The sequence below is a fragment of the Psammomys obesus genome, unplaced genomic scaffold (genome assembly GCF_907164565.1).
Source record: "Psammomys obesus unplaced genomic scaffold, mPsaObe1.curated_primary_1811, whole genome shotgun sequence".
Classification (NCBI taxonomy): domain Eukaryota; kingdom Metazoa; phylum Chordata; class Mammalia; order Rodentia; family Muridae; genus Psammomys; species Psammomys obesus.
This window is the reverse complement of record NW_026591597.1, coordinates 2,484,309-2,498,633: the sequence shown is the minus strand read 5'-3', so window position 1 is coordinate 2,498,633 and position 14,325 is coordinate 2,484,309. Positions and strand designations below refer to the sequence as shown.

At 47.4% G+C, this 14,325-nt stretch overlaps 1 protein-coding gene across 1 annotated transcript in view; it reads left to right on the top strand.

Annotated features, from left to right (window-relative positions):
• Positions 1-14,325, top strand: part of Ccnjl (cyclin J like) — a 48,986-nt gene that overhangs the window by 28,211 nt on the left and 6,450 nt on the right. The window lies entirely within an intron of this gene.

Sequence of the window (14,325 nt, the reverse complement as noted above, 5' to 3'; positions counted from 1 at the left end):
GTTCTCAGTGTCTTATGTGTATCCATATGTGTTTGTGTGTATATGCATATGCTCATGCATGTGCCTGCCTATGGAGGCCAGAGGTCAACTTCAGGTATATTCTTCAGTTGCTCTCCAGGAGCTTGCCAGTTTGGCTAGGCTGTCTGGCCAGCAGGCCCCAGAGACAGTCCCCACCTCCCCAGCACTGGGATTACAGGCACAAGAAACCATCTGCAATTTTGAACAAGGGTGCAGGGATCCAACCTTGCTACTCTTTACCGGGTGAGTCATCTGCCCAACTCCAAATTCTAAGGTTTCTAAAGCTCTTTGCAGATACAGGATTTTGCATAGGTGGAACTTCTTTCCTGCCTAAGGTCCCTCTGCCCTCCTAAAATGAGCAAAGGCCTAAGCCTGCTCATTTTAGGACAAGGCAAAGCGGCAGGAACCTTAGGTAAACATGCAGCCAGCATATGGCAGCCAGAGCAGCCCCTTAGTCTCCGTGACTGAGTTAATTGTGTCCCTTACCTCAACACAGTATAGACTCAAGATATAAATAGCATACCGGGCTGGGGTAAAGTTTGGCAGTGGAGAACTTGCCCAGCATATGCAAAGCCCTGGGACCCACCCCTCCCCACCCCCACCCCCCAAAAAAAAGACAGTGAACATCATGGTGGTACACATCTTTAATCCCAACACTGGGAAGGTGGAGGCAGAGGCAGACAGAACTCTGTGAGTTCAAGACCAGCCTGATCTACATGATGAGTTCTAAGCCAGCCAGCGCTGCACAGTGACACCCTGACTCAATAACAAAAACAAGACAGTAAACATACTATAAAGCCATCCTCCTTTTTGTCTTATCCTTCATTCAACAACTGTCTCTTTGGCATTCTTCTTACCCAATTAAAAGGATTATTTGACAATGTGGAAACTTCCAAGCTCCAGGTGAGTGGCTTCAGCACAGCCTGATAATCATCACAAGAGACCTTTGTTTCCTTCTGCCCCGGTCCTTTCCACAGACCCACCTCAGAGTCTGTCCAACTGGCATGGGTGCTCATGCTCTCATGCCTGAGATTTTTAGGTCCAGAGAGGCTGTGTAGCTTGCCCCAAAGTCACACAGCTTGGTTTTAGTTTTGGTTTTGGTTTGTTGTATACTTAAACTATAACATACATTTATTTCACCAGTTTAACCATTTTAAAGTGTACGGTTCAATGGCATTTAGCGCGTCCATTCCATCTCGTGTGCAGCTGTCGCTCTGTCTAGATCTAGAACAAATTTTTTTAATCCCTTTAAAAGTAATCCTTGTGAGGATGGCAGCTCAGGCCTGTAATCCTTAGTATTCCGGAGGCTTAGGCAGATTCAAGCCTGGCCTGGGCTACAAGTGAGTTCAAGGCCAGGCTGGGCTGCAAGTGAGTAACTTCGTAAAGGAAAAGGAGGCTGAGAATGTAGCGCAGTGACAGAGCGCTTCGCTGATAAACGAGCACATCCCGTTCCTTTCCTCCCCAGCCTTGGCAACCACTACCCTGCCCTCTTGCCGTACGGCTTGTGTGTTCTGGCTTCTAATGCAGGAAGGGGTCATGCTGTGCACGGGCATGTTTTTGATGCATCCGTGCTATAGCTCTTCCGCTGACTCATGACCGTTGTGGATGCCACGGTCAGTTTATCCCGTCCCCTGCCACAGGTCTTTGGGTGGTGTTCCGCTGCCGCTGTGAACATTTGGGCACAGGTCTCGGTTGATCGAGTGTTAGGTTTTTCAGATCAAGTGTTAGGTCTGTGTTGAACTCTCCAGAGACCCTGAAATCACCTTGGGCTGACGCTCAAAAGTAACTAGACTGTTGAGTCCTTAACCCTGGACAGGAACCAGAAAAAGTGTGACTCAGGAGACAGAGCCAGAGTGGCTTTTGTGTCACGACCCCATGGCCTTAGATGTAAGACCTAATGGTGCAGAAAACATGAAAGATGTTTATTATTTTTAAAAATAATTTAAAAAAAAACCTTACAGGGCTGCTGAGATGTTCAGTGGGTTAAAGTGCTTGAGGCTTTAGCCAATGACCTGAGTTCATGAACCTCAGACAGTAAATTTGTCTTCTGACCTTTACATGGACACCATGACATGCAGACTTACATATAAACACTGTGAACACACCTATGTCTGCATAGACAATAACATTTTTAATTATACATGCCACAGAAGTACTGACCTCAGAATGTTAATTCTCCCTTGTACTTAACAATCCATATCCACAAGTTGGTTTGTATTCTTCCTCACCTAGGTGAACCTCATGCGTCTTCATAATAGGAGGGAAGGGAGGAAAATATTCTCACTTCCTGGCAGAAAGAGAAGCCATAGATTATCCTGTCCTCATAAACCCCCAGGAAGCATAGCATCAGGCTCTCTCTCACCGTCCCTCTCAGCTCTTCCTCTTTCGTCTCAATCCCACCGGCTTTGTCTCCACAGACTTCGGTTGCCTTTTGTGGTCACTTCCAGATCCCACACCCTCCCAGGGAAAACAGTGCTCACTGCTGGCTGAGTGGTTTCCTGTGGGCTGAAAGCCCATCCGGCCCCTGGCTGACCACCTCAGGTCTCGAAAGCCGTCGAAGGTGTGGGCAGTGGAATGATGGTTCTTCTGCCCCTTAGGGTCAAGTTCTGACAGTGTGCTCAAGCACGTGCTCATTCGTGCATGCCTGTGCATGCATGTGCGTGCGTGTCCGTGCGTGCGTGTGCGTGCAAGTGCTCGCATCTCCATTCCACACTGTGCCTGTGGATGTGTCAGACGGCAATTTGTAGAAGGATCAGTTTTCTCCTTTCACCCTAAGCCCCGGGGATCAAACTCAGGTCACCACGCTTGGCGTTGGCAGCAAGTGCCTTTACTGTCTGACCTTAACTTTTAGTAGGTGAGACTGAGTTCCTCATGGGCCCTCATCCCCTCCCCTGGAGAGAGAAGAGTGGGAGGTGATCATGTGATCTCTGTCAGGAAAGGACTCCTATCTGGATGGAGTCCTTTCTTGGGCAGGGTTCTTCAGCCCAGACTGAGCCTGTCCCTCGTGGCTTACCTTCACGGGGCCCCATCTCCTCCGCACAGGCCTTTGAAATTAGAAATGCTTTATCAGTTCGAAATGAGATCAAAAGAAATACAATGAAACCATCTTCGCCCCACTGGACAGAGGAAACCTCTGGAAGGCTTCCGTGTCTTCCCACAAATTAGCATATTTTTGCAGAAACGTCCTATGTCTGTATAGGCATACAGTCAGCTGAGCCTCGTAATTCGTTGTTTCTGCACTCAAGGCTTAGGAGTTTGATTAACACGCACTCCTGGTGCTGGAGGGTTGTGCGCAAGGCTCTGGGTATGCTACTGCTGAGCTACATTCCCAGTCCTTCATTTAAAAAAAAAAATCGCACAAAAATCAAAGCTGATGTTTTCACCCACGCAGGTGGGCAGAGCAGTTGGCACTGTTAATTGTCCTTCCTGTGTGTTCCCAGCTGAGATGGAAGGGGGCAGTGCTCTGCCTTTGTCTCATCTCTCCACCATACACAAGTGTTCTGTGTTCCGGTAAGGGCTGTGTTTCCTTACACTCTGGCTAGTGCGGTCTATGGATGGCTCTGCTCTTTCAGGTGCCCCTACACACACACACACACACACACACACACACACACACACACAGTCTCTGCAAGGCTATTGTCCTGTTTCCTATGCTCGGGAAAGCTGTGCTGTGTCTCTTGAAGAAGGTACACATCTTCCCTCGTCAGGCATTCATTGTGCTTTAGCCCTGAGTTCAGTGTGAACGAATCATCAACACAGCACGTTAAACAAAAATAATTAAAAGTTATGTAAGCTCTGTATTGACTGATTGATGAAATGTGGTTGGCAGAGGTTCATGGGGTCTCACCCTGTCCCTCTCCCCCTGAGGGCTGTGGTTCAGTGTTCAAGGTGAGTTTGTAGAATGTGACCATCATGAAGCACGTAACTCATCAGGATAAATACACCTGGGTGGGGGAGGCTGCGAGGTGGCTCAGCAGGTAAAAGCACCTTGAGGAAGCCCCGGGACCTGAGATTGGTTCCCAGGACCCATGTAAGGGTGGCAGGGAAGCGCTGTTTCCACAGAGCTGTCTTCTGACCTCCATATGCACACATGGCACAGTGCCGTACACAATAATAACTAAACGAATAGAAAAATATATAATAAATGAATAAGTAAATGTATAAGCGCGCCTGAATGAGTCCTTATACATGGCGCTTCCTTCAGTCCATCTGCAGCCCTCCATTTTATTAGCAGCGTTTATTTAATGATATCTCTACGGACGGAAGCTTAAGTTGGCACCCCCATTTTCCCCTGCTGTTTACAGCCAGATAGCTTGTTCCCTGTATCATCGAATGCTTACAGGAGTCTGGCTATAAGAGGAAGTCTTTTCCCAAAAGTAGAATGTTTTGGTCATAGGGCAAGTGAGAGGCTAAAGATATAGCTTAAGGGTAGAGTATTTGCCTACTGTGTATGAGGTTTCAGGTTCAATCCCCCCCCCCCCACACACACACACAGAGTATATGTGCATATTCAGGATTTTGTCAGGGTAGCCTAGTGTCTCAAGTTAAGAGCACTTGCTGCTCTTGCAGAGGAAAACCTGGGTTTGGCTCCCAGCACAGACATAACAGGTCACAATTTCTATAACTCTAGTTCCAGGGAATCTGATGCCTTACTCTGGCTCCCTCAGGCACTGCACACACATGATATACTTACATATATGTAGGTAAACACTCCTACCCACAAAATAAAAATAAAAAAATCCTTTAAAAATATGTTGGCAAGAGTGTGAACTGAACTAAGAGCTAGGTCTAGGTGATCCTTTTGTTTCTTTGTTTGCTTGCTTGTTTTGAGGAATTTTTCTTTTTTTTCTGTTAAATAGGCTAGCTTGAAACTTGCTATATAACCCAGACTGGCTTCAATTTCCCCATCCCCCTGCTTCATCCTCCTAAGTGCTAGGGTTATAAGCATACACCATCCCCATCAATAAATTCCCCACCTAAGCAGTAAATTGTCAAACCTGAGTGGTATGTCTGCCTGCCTCCGACTCTCACTAGGGTACCCTCGTTGCTGGCCCTCCCTCTGTGGGTGCATTTCCATTTTGCACTCGTCCCTTGCCCTGTCTGGGATGCTCAGAGAAGGACTAGAAACATACTGGTTGCTTTTAGGACTCCTTAGAGCAGAAATCAATAGTCTTGTCTCTTCAGACAGAAACCAGTAAAGGCGGATGCCTGGCAGGCTCCTGCATAAGGGTCTCAGGAGATTATAGGAAAAGCCTGGCTTTCCCTCAGGAAATCACCTTTACACAACCCCAGTGTCCCCCTCACCCGTGCGCCCCACCCCGGCTTTGATCACTCAGTAACTGTTGCCTCTGCCCTGAGCTGCTGCTCTGGCAACTGAGTGGGAAAGGGCCACCCTTTGGAGATCTTGCTGAAGATTTCAGAAACTTGAAAGCAGTCTTAATCCCTTGTGGTGGGCTGGGAAGAACTAATCCTGGCAGGGAGTGTGGGGGGGGCGCTGGGCGTAACAGCTCCCCCCAGAGCTAAGAATGCTTGAAATGCCTCCAAGGAGCCCATCGTAGCCACAGTTCTCAACCTGTGGGTCCTGACCCCCTTGTGGGGAGGTTGCGTCTCCGATATCCCGTATAACAGATATTTATATTACAATTCATAACAGTGGCAAAATTATAGTTATGAAGTAGTGATGAAAATAAAGTTATGGTTGACTATGGGTCACCATGGTATGAGGAACTGTATTAAAGGGTCACAGCATTAGGAAGGCACAGAACCACTGCACTATAGGTACCAGAGGCAAAGGAGTGATTTCTCTAAGAGGTTTTTTTTTTTTTTTTCAAGTGTTTCTGGCAAAAGTGTGAGAATTCTTAAACCCAAGTCTGCAAGGAAACAGGCCCAGGAAATGCAAGGGAACACTTTGCTCTTTGCTCATAGCTCATAGAAAAGCAATCAGGAAGAACACTCCATTTCCTTTGTCCTGCCATAGGGAACGTTTATTTTGAAAGGTTCAGCACTTTAGGGATTGGGTCACAAGGGGGCGGGCCTTATATTTTGTGCTTCGCCCCTACCCCTCCACGCATACCCAGTGCCACCCAGAAGCTGCCACAGCACCCGTGGCTCCTTCTCTCTGCTGCAGTGTTTGGGTGTTGGCCATGCCACCTGGAAGGAAGGGGTGATCTCCCTGCTGAGGGCTGTACAGGGCAGATCCCAGCAGCAGCTCAAACATGACAGCGCAGCAAGCAGGGGGCACGGTGATTTTCCATTTTCTCTTCCCATCCCTGCCGCTGGCACTCTTGAAGCCATTTCAGGGGAGGGATTTTGTGTGTGAGCTGCCTGTCAGGCAGCTGACGGGGCCAGAAGCTCTAAAACTGTACAAAATGCCTTATCAGGTTAGAGCCCAGACTTGTCTGTCCAGGAACCGAGGTTCGGAATATTTGTAGCCCCTGCTCCCCCAGACAAGTTTTAGATTTCAAATGCTTGAGCTGATTGAATATGTCGTGTTCAGTAGCTGCCTCCACACACAGGTGTTAGGACCCCAGCCCACCCGCAGCTCTATAAGGGGCGCTGCGGACTCTATAGAGCGGTGATAATGAATGGCAGCGATGTCCACAGTGCCCCTAGGTGAAGACCCTGCTCTCTGCTTGACAGGGAGTGGGCCTGTGCCAGGCAATGGGCTGAGAGTGAGCCATAAAACAAACTGAGTCCCCTCCTCAGGTTCCTCATCATCTGGAAAACTGTCTTAAGGATGCAGGCCTGGGCCTGTGTTACCAACAGATCTTGGGATATGTGCTACGAGGAAGCCCACAAGCAGGGAGAATGTCAGAACCCTGGTGTCAGGAGTTCCCTCTGCTCCGTGCTACCTGAGGGCTGGTAGGACCAAGGCTCAGCTGTGAACTCCCCCTGTGGTGAATATTTGCATCTTTTAAAAAGTTCTTTTGTGTGTTAGTTTATGTGTATGGGATTACTTACTTATTTATTTATTTATTTATTTTTTTATTTATTTATTTATTGCCTGCAGATACTTCTCTTACACCGTGTATAGCTGTGCTTGTGAGGCTACAGAATGGCATCAGGGCACTGGAGAGATGACCAAGTGGTTAGAAGCACCTGTTCTTGTAGAAGAACCCAGGTTTGACTCCCAGCACCCACATAGTGGCTCACAATCATCTCTTAACTTTAGTTCCAGGGGATCTGACATCGTCTGACCTCCTCAGGCACCAGGCACAGATGTGATGCACATACATACACCCAGTTGAAACACTCATAAAATAAATACATCTTAAACAAATTTAAAGACTGTTTCAGATAGCGTAGAACTAGAGCTACTGAAAGCTGTGAACCGCCATGTCAGTGCTGGGAATTGAGCCCAGTCCTGTGGAAGGGCAGTAGTGTTCTTAACTGCTAAGATGTTTCTCCAGCCCCAGGTATTAAAATATTCACCATACTGTGCCCTTTATTAATGCCAAGACTGCCTTATGCCCATCCTTTTGTTTTGAGGGTTTGGGATCAAACCCAGGACCTCCCGATGCTAAGCATTCAATATATCCCTAAGCCACTCCCTCCCTCAGCCCTCATTCGCCCATTTCCTGCTGACATCCTGAAAGATCAGCCCAGAAGGCCTTGTTTACTATGCTCATCCTCTCCAGGAAAACCATGTTGAGAGTTTTCTAGACTTGCCTTTCTGGGTTGCTCAGCTTTCATGAGGTAGAGGTCTCATTAGCCTCAGGGCTGAGTGTCAGTGATAGCAGCTTCCCTTTCACAAGCCCCCATCATCACCTAGACTTAATAAGGTTGGTTGTTTGGGTCAGTATTAAAAACCATTTCATATTCAAGGGAAATATGCTGACCTGGTGGGGAGTTGAGAACTCAGTGCTGTATTTGCTATATTAACACTTGAGTTTTAAGGCTGACTTTGGGAAGCGTGTGTTGCCTCTCCCCTTTCACATCTTAATTTTTAATTGCAAGCATTTTGATGTCTAGACAGGAAAAGTCTCCTCTTTGTCACCAGCATGGTGGGGTTTCTGGGACTCTTCTAGGAAAATCTGACGTCTCTTGACTTGTGGGCACTTGTAAAAGCAGGTTCCTGCCAGGCTAGTCCTGGACTCAGCAGACTCACATTCTGGAAGCTTCTCTGACAGTTTCACTGTGCCACTTCTGGAATCTAGGTTTCCTTCAGCAGTGCCTTGCCTTCTGAGGACTAAAAGATGTGTTTCCTCTGTGGGCGAGTGATCTTTGTTTCTTGTGGAAATTTAGAGGACAAAAAAAAAAAAAACTTAACAGAAGTGTCTTATAGCCTCACTATATTTTCCCCCATCGTCAGAAGGTAAACCTTCTGTGAAAAATGGAGTCACCTTTGCTTATTAAGAGTTTATGTGCTGTGTTAAGTTTTCATTTTCTTACACGTTTTTACTCATTTAATTCCCAACACAAACCTCCCAGGGGGTAGTGTTAGTTCCCCACTAAACAGAAGTGGAAACCAAGGCTTGGGAAATAAATAACTTTTCTAAAAAGGACACACCTAGGAAGGGGGACCAGGTAGTTGACTTGGAATGGCTTGGTAGGTCTCCACCCACAGCAGCATCCTTTGCCTTTAACCGGATCACCTCTGTGCTTGGTGGTACCAAGAGGTCACAGGTCAGAAGATGGGTTGTGCAACCTCCTGAGTCCTCAGACCCACAGTGACTGGAGGATTACATCAACCATCAGGACTATATCCTTGTATCTGGAAGAGGCTCTCTTCATAACTTCCTAGTAGTGACTGTGTTGCCTCTTTTGTCCCTTCTTTCTGCTCCCAGCAGATGTTGGGTCAAAGGGTCTAGGGTCTCTGGCTTCTGCACCTATGGCCCCACAATTTAGCTTGCTGTTTGTTACCAGAAGTCCCATCAGACATTTTCCAGCAGCCCCTGCAAGTGAGAATGGACATTTTACTCAGTGGCTACTGAAAGAACTTCACTCATGCTGGGACTCTGTCCTTCCACACAGAGCCGTTTCCCAACCCTGGCCGTCCTGCCAGCCATGCACGTGACAAATGGCTCCTGTCCCACAATCCTAGATTTTAGTCAGTGGAATTATTTGGGTCACTTATAAAGTGGGACACAATGGAACCAGGGGTTGGCTGAAGCCACCCTGTGAAGTCATCATTCCTATTTCTGCATCCTGAGGCAGCAAGGTCCTCGCAGTGAGAAGGGAAGCATGTATGTGACCCAGCTGGCTAGATGCCACCACCATCCCTGGGAGGCATTTCCACAATTTCCTCAGGAAGAAAACAGCCACTCACAACCTCACCTTAGGCTCGGCCCCAAACAGGACTCGGGAATTGATTCAGACCATCGGAAATGTGCTCGCTCTCCTTCCTCCACCCATCCGTCGGTAGGTCCATTCATGCATTATTTATCCAGCCAGCTGTATACACAGGCAGGAGACAGCCATCGACAGAGCAGCTTCACTTTCAAGAGAGACGGGGAAAAGGAAGGGAGTTTCCTCTTTGTTCCTAAAGGAGGAGGCAGCTCAGCCAGACAGAGGTTCCAAGTCCACCTTCATGGCAGATATTCCCAAGGATCCAACGTCCAAGGACTGCTGGTAATGAAGGTTGTTCCTTCAGGACATCCCTAACCTCGGCATCCTCACAGAAACCAGAAATCTTGTACCCAGCTTCAGCAGGCCCATGGGAGCCTGTGGTTGTCACAGCTTCCTTTCTTTCCTAGAGACCACCAAGTAGTGATGTAGAGGGGGGCTTCTCTCTCTCTTTGTCCCTGGCTTTCTCTGTCCATTTTATCAAGCTCCATCCAGAAACCTGTCACTGTGCCTGTAAGCGAGGGTGGGGATCTTTCTGGATGAAACAGGATCTAGAAAGTGAACCATTCTGAGAGCACGAGCCCAGCATGCCACCTCAACTCAACATGCTGTTATTCCCATGTCTCAGGCCCAGAAGCAGAGACCCAAAAGGCTGAGGCTCAGCCCAGAGTGTATGCCTGTAAGTGGCGTGAGATCTTGTCATGGCTCTCTTCTGACCTCGGTGCTATGCTATGTAGTTAACCGTCTCTTCAGAGGATAATGTCCCCAGTTGGTTTCTGGGCTATTGTCTGAGTAGCTTCTTGGCCATATTGTTCATTCTGTGTCCCAGTTCCTAGAAAGACACTTGTTGTGGCCCACCCCCACACCTTGGGGAAGAGCGGGAAGCCCCCTTCCTAACTGCCTCCATTAACTACAAAAAGCCAAAAGGGCTGGGGTTGGTTGCATGTGGGCTTTTCAGGTGGGCTGAAGGGAACCATCACCACAGAAGGTATCTCGATAGCACATCACCCTCCCTTTTGATTTAAATTCTATTGTTCACAGAAAAAGCAACATCCTGTTGATCAGAGAGTGTTCCCTAGAAAGGCTCTGGAATCCAGTGGCTCATTAGCATAAAGGACATTGAAGTGGAAAATGTTGGTGGAGAACAGGATGGCTAGACAGGATGAGGCTGTGGCTGGCCTCACACCCATGCCGAAGGGAAACCGTCATCCTCAGAAACGGTGGGTTGCCTTTGGTCTGTGCTTGTGGTATAGAAAGCTCTATACTTTGGAATCCTTTGCCGTAGAGAAAACTAGAGCTATCTGATGAGTACTATTCTTAGGCTAGAAGCTGTGCTCCAATGTTTTTCACGGCAGAGGTGTGCCCTGGTCTGATGCAGCGAGCAGCCAGGTCCTGCGAGAATACAGGACAGTCAGGTGTGGGTGTGGGGACTGCTTCCTGCACAGTGCATCTGGGAACCAAATGCCCACCTCCTATGACTACAGCTTAGCGAGCAGATTTTCTGTCTCTTGCGCTGACCAGCTGGGAGAAATCTCATCCTTGAGGAGTCATGATATCTGGAAAAAGACTCAGACATAACACTGTCCTCTGTCTCACTTCTACCCTTTGTAATCACCGACTGGCTGAGTTCAAGGTGCCATAGCTGAGGAAGGGGGGCTGGGATTTGTGGTGGCTATTCTCCTCGCCCAGCACTGCTTCTGCAGCCAGGTGGAGCTGAAGGCGCCTTTTGTTCGGATGATTCCCAGGCCCTTTCAGAACCCTTAAGAAAATATCTTCTGACATCATTACTAGAAGCTCATCTGTGCCCAAAGAACAGGGCTCTCAAAGTTGCCAGTTTGGTGAAAAAAAGAAAGGAAAGAAAAGAAAAAAAGAATATCATATTCTATAGATAACACAGCAGCAGCTGCTAGCACTGATGAGCACGTCCCATGTGCCAGGGGTTCCTTTGTCTGTTATGTCCCCTGGGGAGTCCCTTGAGCCCTCTTCCCTGCCCTGTGAAGCATCAGCTCAATTGCTCAAATTCACACAAAGATAACTGAGTGGGGACAGGAAACTTGAGCCTCAAGGGAAGGTATCCTCAAGAATCTTAGTTCTCTCTGGTCACTGGTTCCCTAGCCATCAATAAAGCTGGCTGAATTGTTTCCCTCCGGGGGACCACATATCTCTCCTCTAAGGAGGGTGGAATCTGAGAAAAAAAAAATTAAAAAAAAATTGATACCTCAGAGATCTCTTATGAGCCTGCCCTGCTTGGACTGCCACTCCTGGAACCCTGACCTCATCCTCCCTGCCAAGAGCTACAACCTGGCAGAGGACTTTCCACCCAGGTCCCCTGCAAGAGCAACAAGTGCTCTTTCCATGTGTAGTCCCTGCCTCTGCCACTTGGCATTCTCCACATTTACCTGGGAAGGTGTCAGAATCCACGTGGGCATGAAGCAAGGCCAGAATGACAGTGGAGCAGCTTTTTTGTCCCGCTGACCCAGCTTTCCTAATTGCCCTCCACCAACACGAAGTTCGGTGGGAGGCAACCAGCTGCTATGGTGGCCTCCTCCTGATCCAGTGATGGTTCTCATTCAGATGAGGGGAGAGAGGTTTTAAAAAGAGAGAACAGCAAGCCTGATGACAATCAGTCTTGTTTTCAGAAGCATTGCCAGCTGTTACTGCTTTAAAACCCAATTCTTTTGAGCCAAGAAACTTTGGCCTGCTCCGAGCCTAGGCTTTGCACCTGAGTCTGGCATCCTGCCAACCATAAAAGACAGCTGGGGCTTAACTGCACGTGTCCTGAGCACTTGAGAAAGGACAGTGCTGGAGGAACAGGGATAGGCCACTGATGTTCCTTAGAACCTCGTTCTATGTTACTGTTTTGTGAATTGGGGGAAAGGGGAGGAAGGGAACTAGAGAGCTCGCTCAGCGGTTAAGAGCATCAGCTGCTCTTTCAGAGGACACGGGTTCAATTCCCAGCACTCACATGGCATTCATGTAAGCCAAACACCAAAATGTACATTTAAAAAAAAAAATTAGTAGGGATACTGGAGAGACAGCTCCTTTTGCACAGGACCTAGGATCAGTTCCCTGTACCCACAGTGACTCACAACCACCTATAACTCCTATTCCAGGGGATCCTATGCCCTCTTCTGACCTCTGAGGGCACCAGGCACACATGTGGTGCACATACGTACCTGAAAGCAAAGCACTCATACACATAAAGTAAAATAAAACTTATTTTTTTTCTTTTAGAGGCAATGCAGATAGCATGACAATTGGAGCTGAGTAATGTGTTCACAGGAGTTATTACAACACTTTCTTTCCTTCCTATTTTTTTTTTTTAAATATAACTTTTGTTTCTATCTCTTAATTGTTTTTAGAGTAAAGAGGTTTTTGGACAGCAGTTGGCAGTGTTCCTTCTCCTGCCTCTAATTCAGACCAGATTCCTGTCTAGTCAGCCTTGTGGCTCAATTGCCAGGACAAGTAGGTAGCTACAGACTAGTAAGTCTTCAGAGAAGCCCCATTCATCGAGACAGAAAGAATGGCAGTTGCCAGGGCTGAAGTGGGCAGAAATTGGGAGCTAGTGTTTCATGTGGACAGAGTTTCAGGTTTGCAAGATCTGGGTTCAGGAGATGTGCGGTAGTAATGGTTACAGCTGTTGTCAAGTATATAATGTCATTGAACTGTACATTTTAAAATCGTAAATTTCCTGTTCTGTGGTTTTTAGTTTGTAACCACAGTCTCTCTCTCTCTCTGTCTAAAAGGGAAAGCTGGGGAGATGTCTCAGTGGGTAAAGGTGCTGGGGCTCTACACATGTGCACACATTTGAAAACACACATATACATTCACACAAAAGAAAGAAGGAAGGAAGAACGTGAAGGAGAGAGAGAGATCCCCAATCCCATAAGTACAGGACTCAGGAGGCTGATGTGTGAGAACTGTCAAGAGCTCAAGGCTTGGACTATGGGTAAGACCCTATCTCACACCAGCCCTTCAGGGAAGGAGGGAGGGAATGGAAGCCAAGCTAGCCTGAAGCTGAATCTATAATGTTTCACCACTGTGGCTTATAGTGCTCGGGCTAGGCCAATGGAGCTGGAGAGATGGCTCTGTACTTAAAAGCACTTATTGCTCTTGCAGAGGAACTAGGTTTGGTTCCCAGGACACACATGGTGGCTGGCAGCCATCTATAATTCCAGTTCCAGAGGACCCAATACCCGCTCCAGGCATGCATGAGATGTACATACATACATGCAGACAAAACATTCATCCCTACAAGATAAATGTCTTTTTGAAAATAAGCTTAAGCCAACCCAGGTGTAATGGTTCACGTTTGCAATACTTGGGAAGCTGAGGCAGGAGAATTGCCATGAGTGTGAAGCTTGGGATATACAGTAAGCTCCAGACTAGTCTAGGTTAGGAGACCCTGTCTTAGAAAAAGTGAGTACCTTTTTAGGGGAGGGTGGGAGGTTTAGGTGGGTTGCTTGGCCACTTAGTTCACTAGTGTGAACTAGCCATGAATACCCCAGCTCTTTGCACACAAGACTTGAGGTTGCCATTTTAGTAGTCAGGTGTACAAATGGAACATACAAGGTACTTTGTTTATATTCCTGGCCTCTGGGAGCCATTGCGAGCTCTTCTATAAGTCCATGGCTGTTTTTTTTTTTTTTTTTTTTGTTTTGTTTTGTTTTTTAAGATTTATTTATAATGTATACAATGTTCTGTCTACATGTACACCTGCATGCCAGAAAAGGGCACCAGATCTTATTATAGATGGTTGTGAGCCACCATGTGGTTGCTGGGAATTGAATTCAGGTCCTCTGGAAGAGCAGCCAATGCTCTTAACCACTGAGCCACCTCTCCAGCCCCCACGGTTGTTTTTAATAGTAAAAAAGATATCAGCCAGGCGGTGGTGGCACACACCTTTAATTTAGCATTCAGGAGGCAGAGGCAGGTGGATCTCTGAGTTTAAGGTGAGCCTGCATTACAAAGTGAGTTCTGGGACATCCGGGGCTACACAGAAAAAAAAAAAAAAAAAAAAAA